Source organism: Pinus tabuliformis, chromosome 9 (genome assembly GCF_031772625.1).
Source record: "Pinus tabuliformis cultivar Carrire ecotype Pingquan chromosome 9, CPIR1, whole genome shotgun sequence".
NCBI classification, from domain to species: domain Eukaryota; kingdom Viridiplantae; phylum Streptophyta; class Pinopsida; order Pinales; family Pinaceae; genus Pinus; species Pinus tabuliformis.
Genome location: NC_142307.1, coordinates 1837473018 through 1837480457, shown reverse-complemented (window position 1 = coordinate 1837480457; position 7440 = coordinate 1837473018). Strand labels below are relative to the sequence as shown.

General features: G+C 35.8%; 1 pseudogene; it reads left to right on the top strand.

The window, feature by feature from the left end:
- Positions 1 to 2138: 2138 nt before the first annotated feature.
- LOC149156144 (G-type lectin S-receptor-like serine/threonine-protein kinase SD2-2 pseudogene) lies at positions 2139 to 5075 on the top strand (annotated as a pseudogene).
- Positions 5076 to 7440: the final 2365 nt, after the last annotated feature.

Below are 7440 nucleotides of genomic sequence, written 5' to 3'. Positions count from 1 at the left end.
AACCACAGCTCAATCGGGGGTGGCATAAAGACACAAGGGTCTGGTTAAATTATTGGGAGATCAACAAGAATGATGCATTGCAAAACATAAATAGCATTAAAGGTATTGTTACTTCTAAGTTCAAAGAAAAAATGTGGTGTGAGAAAGATTTAGTGGCTAAAAGAAAATTAAGTTATTATAAGAAGGTCATCAACCCCACCCTAGAAGATCAAAAATATCTTTCTATTTTAACTATCTCAAAGAAGAAAATTAATATAGCAAAGATTAGAACAAATTCTCATGAGCTCCATAGTGAAACAGGTCATTGGGGAGTTCCTAAAACGCCATGGATGGAAAGGATCTGCCATATATGTGAGAATAGGAACATCGAGGATGAAAACCACTTCCTCTTAGAGTGTCCTGCGTACGACCACATTAGATCTCAGTTTCACAATCTTTGTTACAATAATGACCTTCCTAGCCTTTTACAATGTCAAAATTATAGTGAGCTCAGGAGGCTTCTCTCCAAGCTTTTTGAGGATAAGAATAAAATCTTAAATCAAAATAAATAATTTTTTTCTTTAGGTCCTATAGACCAATGTTTGGTCTCAGCGGACGTTAACCACCATCAGCATCATCATTATATTTTAATATTATGTATTTTTATAATATTTTTCTACGACAATTGAAATAATTGCTAAAATATCATAACCATCTTAAAAAAATTGTTTTAACACATATCAACATGAAATTAATATTTTATTATTTTAATTTCACTTTCCTAGTTTAAATATCTTATTATCTTTTTTAATTTAAATTAAATTTTAAGAATTTAAAGTATATATATTCCATAAAATAAAAATGTATTATTATTTTATATTTTTATTCAATTTTAAATGATAAAATAAACATATTTTTAATGTTGTTGATATGCAATGTTGTTGTTTAATACTTGCCTCTTATAAAAAAGTAGTTAATAGCAATTATTGAATGCATGAACAAATTCATAAATCTAATAATGAAACACATTTGAGTACAAATGCTAAGGGAAGTAACAGAAGTAATTAGTGGACTAGATAACCTGGGAACAAAATATAAATGTGCTTGTGCATATTTTACTCCATCTTTAGATTATAGGACCAAATAAAGAGGAGAAATTAAAATGTCAAAAAAAAAAAATATATATATATATATATATATATAAGAGTTAATTATCTAACAAATTATTTATTTAACTTTAAATATATACTCATCTTAATTCAACCACTAATAAATAATTTACAATAGAATTTTTATGTCAAAATATAGTATAATTTTTATGTCTAAAAAATCAAATTGACATGAATCATCCCATGTTGTCCTAATCTTGTGTCAAATAATTCATATGTAATAAAATATCTAATATAAAAAATTACAATGTGTAGTATATTAAAATAAAAAATTAGTTATACAAAAGCTGAAGTGTGAGTGTAAAAATTCCAAAAAAAAAAAAACTCTTATTTTATATTTTTAAAGTGTGATTAAAATTGAAGACAAAACATAATCTTATTTATTGTAGTGTTGACTTAAATTGTATTTTTTATATTGCATCATGATTTAAAATTGAATTGTGAAAATATATAATATAGATAAAGGTTTATTGAAGAAAATGATTGAACAAATCCATTGGATGATAAAAAAGGGAAAATAAGTGTAACTTAATAGCTAGTATTTTTTTGAAAAATATATTAATCATAAAAAAATCTATAAATTTAGATTTTTGTTTAATTAATTTATAAAATTACTTAATAATGGAAAAAAAATTTGGCAATTTTTAATTTTGATTTTAAACTACATAAATTTATTTATAAGAAATTCAAATTTTAAAAATTTAAATAGTAATAATAATAATATTTAATTTTACAAAAATATTAAAAAGTTTTCAAAATTTTGCCTATAACTATAATGATGATAGTAGTTAACCTCCACTGAAATCAAATTGTTCTATCAAACCTATAATTTTTTTAATTTTTACATTATATTTTATGCTATATTATTAAATAATAATGATCCCCACTTGGTTTTTCACCACCTCACATTTTGTCAACCCAGCAACAAAACAACAAATATTACAAAACCTAACAATACACCACAAATATTACAAAACCCAACAACATACATTACAAAATAAGGAAACAAGTTGTCGCCATGTGCTGGACGCGTCATTCTATGGTTATCGTCGTCCTCCTCCTCGGGCATGGAAGTATTTCACTGACTTCTTCGTAAGCCCTGCTCTGCATACACTCCATTAGTCCGTGGATCGCTTGGAGCCACAGAAGCTCTGAAACACCTCGGAGTGACAGAAACTCGGAAACCCCGAATTTTCCACTGTAAAGTTGCTTCATGGAGCCCTCGTTTTATGATTCAAAATAAACTGTGAATCCCTAATACCACTCAATTCAGGGTCATGGTGAAGGACTGAGGAAAGGAAAGGTAAATGAAGACAAAATGCCGATGTTATTTGAATTGGTGTTTTGTGGCCTTTTTCGCTGCCATTACAGGAGCAGCACATGATACAATAAGTCTAGGGCAGGGACTTACCTTAAACCAGACAATTGTCTCCAAAAATGGCACATTTGAGCTCGGCTTCTTCAGCCCGAGGGGTGCTGATAAATGGTATATTGGCATCTGGTATGCCGGAATCCCGCGCAGGACCTACGTTTGGGTCGCCAACCGCGAAACCCCCGTCGGCTCTTCCGCGGCCCTGCAATTCACGGACAATGGCCAGCTGGCCGTCGTGGACGCTCACAACATCTCCGTCTGGGAGACGGGAAACCGCCAGAGAGCTTCCCGGGCAGTAATTTTGGATTCCGGTAATCTGGTTTTGATGGAGAGCAGTGACGATGGTGTTGTGTGGGAGAGCTTTGAGAATCCGACGGAGACGTGGCTGCCGGGGATGAAGATCCGTTACGGACAGAGCCTGACGTCGTGGAAAACGGCAACGGATCCGGCACCGGGAGATTTCAGCCTGCAACTGAGGCTACATTCTGGTACTGCTAAATTCAGCGAGTTTGTGCTAGTTTGGCGGAATTCCGTGCCTTACTGGAGCAGCGGCAAGTGGGATGGCTATAGCTTTCCGTACGTTCCGGAGATGACCGTCAAATATATCTACAATTTTACGTTTGTCAATCCAAATTCCTTTGACGGGTATTTTACTTACACAGAATTACCCCAATTTAGTGTAATGTCTAGATTTGCTATAGATGTTTTTGGAGAAATTAAGCAGTATGCTTGGACTTATCAAGCAGATAACTGGAATATGTTTTGGATGAGACCTGTTGATATATGTACGGTTTATGGTCTCTGTGGGCCTAATGGGGTTTGTAGTGACGGTGGTAATGATTTACAGTATTGTCGCTGCTTGGAGGGGTTCGAACCCAGGACCCCCCAGGCTTGGAATTCTCGGGATTGGTCCGGGGGTTGCATTAGGAGTAGTTCATTCCAGTGCAAAACTGATAAGTTTTATGAATTGGGAAGTGTTGATTTGAATAGTAGTAGTAGTGTTTTGATCCCTGAAGTGTTGATTGAATCCTGTGAGAAGTTTTGTGTGAATAATATTTCCTGTATTGGGTATGCTTATAAGAGGGTTTCGAAAGACTGTAGACTGGTGTGGGGTGATTTGTGGAATCTCAGAAATTATTCTAGTGATGACGAGGATGATAGTGCTGGTTATAGTCCTTCTGGTAGTAATAATAGTATGTTGTTATATTTTCGGGTGGCTTCCTGTCGGAGTTCGTCCAGAAGGAAAGGTAATCCTGGGGTGTTGATAGGAGCTTTTTCTGGTGTATGGGTTTTTGCTTTGGTTGCCGCTTTAACTTTGTTTTGCTGGAAGCAAAGGAATCCAGAAAAGCATTCCACTTCTGAGGAGGGTTTTAGTGGGATGACGCTGACTATGTTTGCATATAAAGACCTTCATATTGCGACCAGGAATTTTAGTGAGAAGCTGGGGAGTGGAGGATTTGGATCTGTTTACAAGGGTACCCTCGCAGGGTCCATCCCAATAGCTGTCAAGAAATTGGAAAGACCCGAAGGAGGTGAGAAGCAATTCCGGATGGAGGTGAGTACTATTGGAATGATCCAGCATGTAAATCTTGTTCGTCTTAGGGGATTCTGTTCAGAGGGAGATCGGAGACTGTTGGTCTATGATTACATGCCCAATGGGTCTTTGAATACATTTTTGTTCAGAGAACATAAGAAGTTTCTGGACTGGAAGACCCGGTTTCAAATTGCACTAGGTGCAGCTCGGGCAATTGCATACCTGCATGAAGGATGCAGGGATTGTATCGTCCATTGTGATATCAAGCCAGAAAACATTCTCTTGGATGAAGGTTTCAATGCCAAAGTCTCGGATTTTGGTATGGCAAAACTTATTGGCAGGGATTTTAGCTGTGTTTTGACAACAATGCGCGGTACTAGAGGTTATCTAGCTCCAGAATGGATATCTGGTCTGCCAATTACAGCCAAGGCTGATGTATACAGCTTTGGAATGACACTCCTAGAAATCATGGGAGGTCGCAGAAACATAGAGTCAGGCAATGTTGAATCTGAAAAATGGTTTTTCCCAACTTGGGCTGCCAAGCAGGTCCGCTTGGGAAACATTCTGGAGCTTGTAGATGACCGCCTTGGGAAGGACATTGATGTAGAAGAGGTTAGGAGAACAGCAATGGTAGCTATCTGGTGCATTCAGGATGGTGAGGGTTCAAGGCCGAGAATGGGCACGATTGTAAAGATGCTAGAAGGAGTTGTGGATGTTTTGACTCCCCCAATACCAAGAACTCTACAATCCCTCATGGACGAAAATTCTGAGACGCAAGTGATGACCATGGATTCTGATTCATCATCTCTTGTTTCTTTACCTTCTATCACGGTTAAATTTTAATGCTTCCAAAGATCTGGAAGATTGTTCAATTGGTTTCAAAGGTTGAAAAAGTTTACAGAGGAGTTTGTTCTTTTGTCAGTGGAAATCTACACAAAAATTCTTGTACTTCTGCTGCTGATGGTCAGATTGTATTCTTCTAGCTTTTGCAATATAATTCAATATAGATTTATCTCTTTTACTGTACTGTTTAGAATGAATGATGCCTGTTTCATTGTAGAAAATGCAATACAATTCCATTCAAAGTTATTTCTTCTAGTGTTTTTTTTTCAAATGAATGATGCATGTTTCATTGTAGAAGAAGTTACAGTATATTGAGACTAGAGAATGTCAGGGAGTCCGATATTGTGTTGACATAGGCAATATTTATGGACATGGATTAGAAAACATATGTTTCGCCGATTTTGATTTTGGTTTGGCAAAGGGTTTGTATGCATCTCACAGACCATTGGACGAGACTATCAATAGTTGAAAGGCAACAGTAAATGGCTGTTATTGGTCTACAAAAATTGCTCAAGGCCAGTGACCAGAAACCATAATAAGAACGGTACAAGTTGTCAGACCATATCTCAAAACATATTTTTCAAGTAATGGTTGAAGAACTATTTGAAAACTTATGTACCATTTAAGCCATGTTATTTGGACAGAAAAATTTAGCTGAAAAGGTGCCATCTTTCCAAGTTAAAACAACAGCTGTTGAGTTGGTAACACATTCGGCTTGTAACAACTGACAGGCATCACTTTCCTTTGCAGGAGACTTTATGATTCTGTTTGGTCCTGGCTGCCTTTACCGACCATGTAAAGAAAATTGATAATTTAGGCACATGTTAAAGAAGATCATCTTGGTCACGACTGGTTCTTGTTATATGGACTATTCCTGTATTTGGATTTCTTTTGTTCACAAGTCCACCAATTGAGTCTGCAAGTAGTCCATATTGGTTTATGGAGCCATTGTCATTGTAAGATTCATGAATCAATCATTTTATTTGAGGTGGGCTTGTTAAACCCAGTGAGATATGCTTTGGATTTTGATCACACAATGCCAGGGAAAATACTAGAGCGTTTGATTACATGCAGAGGTCCCTTTTAAGCTTTTTCCTTTTTGTCTTTATCTCAAAGATGTTTCCTGTAGGTCTAGACTGCAGTTGATATTGATGGTTTCTGGTAATAAATACCTTTCACAGGTCTGAGCCAGATTTCTTAAATTTGTTTAAATTGAGCTAATATATTCCCTTAATAAAAAGTTTCGCTTAGACCCCTATCTTTAATTTTGATCTATCCTGTCTAGGATGAGAGTAGTAAAAACATTGAAGAAAGAGTCAATAAGGAAGCCGCACAAGCATTCTTGAAGACCAATAGCCAAAGATATCTCCCAAGAATTTTCTGTCTATATTTTCCCTGGACTTGGGTGAAATAGGTAAGACAAGGTGATAGCAATTTACTCTATATCATTAATATTTTGGTTGTTCGTAGGAGGGAATCAATTTGCAAAGCATAAGTTGGATGCTAGAAATACATGTGTATGCTCTTCACAACTCAATTTTATTTTCCAATGAATACTGCAAAGTGGAATTGTGAACTCAAAAAGGTCAGGGATAACAGTCTACAGATTTGATTTTCTCCAGCAGCAGGCTTACCAGGTTTCCTGATTAATCAGAGAACATACATATATCCAGAGAGATGTATTTTTCTGTGAATGAAAATCGTCAGCATATCACAAAGTAGAACCCCGTCATCTAAAGTAGAGACAACTCTAATGTTTCAAGAAACATCTAAATACTTTTGTCCTTTGTTGATCAGCCTGCACAAAAAATGTGCAGTCTTTATGATACTCCTGAGAAGCAGCATATGCATGGATGCCCAATTTGAAATCATCACCATATCACAGAGTCAGACATCCACATCTCAAAAGTATAGACAACTCTAATGGTCCAAAAATACATCTAACACGTCGGTGCTTCGTTGATAATTCTACATAAGAGATGTTCAGGTTCTAAAATCCTCAGTACAGACCACAGTAACTTGTTGCAGGTTATTTAAAAACAATGGAAGGCTTTATAATTCTCCTGAGGCTGGGGAGCCTTGAATTTTGCAATACATTGAATACAACTTGGCTTCTTAATAGGTTGCCTTAGAATGATGCATGTTTCATTGTGAAAAAAGGTACACTATATTTGGACAAGTAAATATCAGTAAGCCTGGTATTGTGTTGACATAGTCCGCCTTATCTTTTTATCTTTTTGTTTCGTTTATGTGCCTCTGTGGTTATATGTACCTGGTCTGCCCTTGCTACTACATTATATCAACGTGTCTGTAATTTTACTAATTTGTTTATTGTTTACTATGTTGATGTGCTCATACAATGTTCGGTCTTGCTTTTTAAATCTCCACATTTTCTTAGATTCTAACCCTTGTGGTGGAGTTATTAACATGTCAAAGAATGCATCACATACAAAATAGAAAACTATTATAAAAAACCCTTGTGGTGGAGTTTATACCATGTCAAAGAATGCACATACAAAATAGCAAAATATAATAAAGAGAGG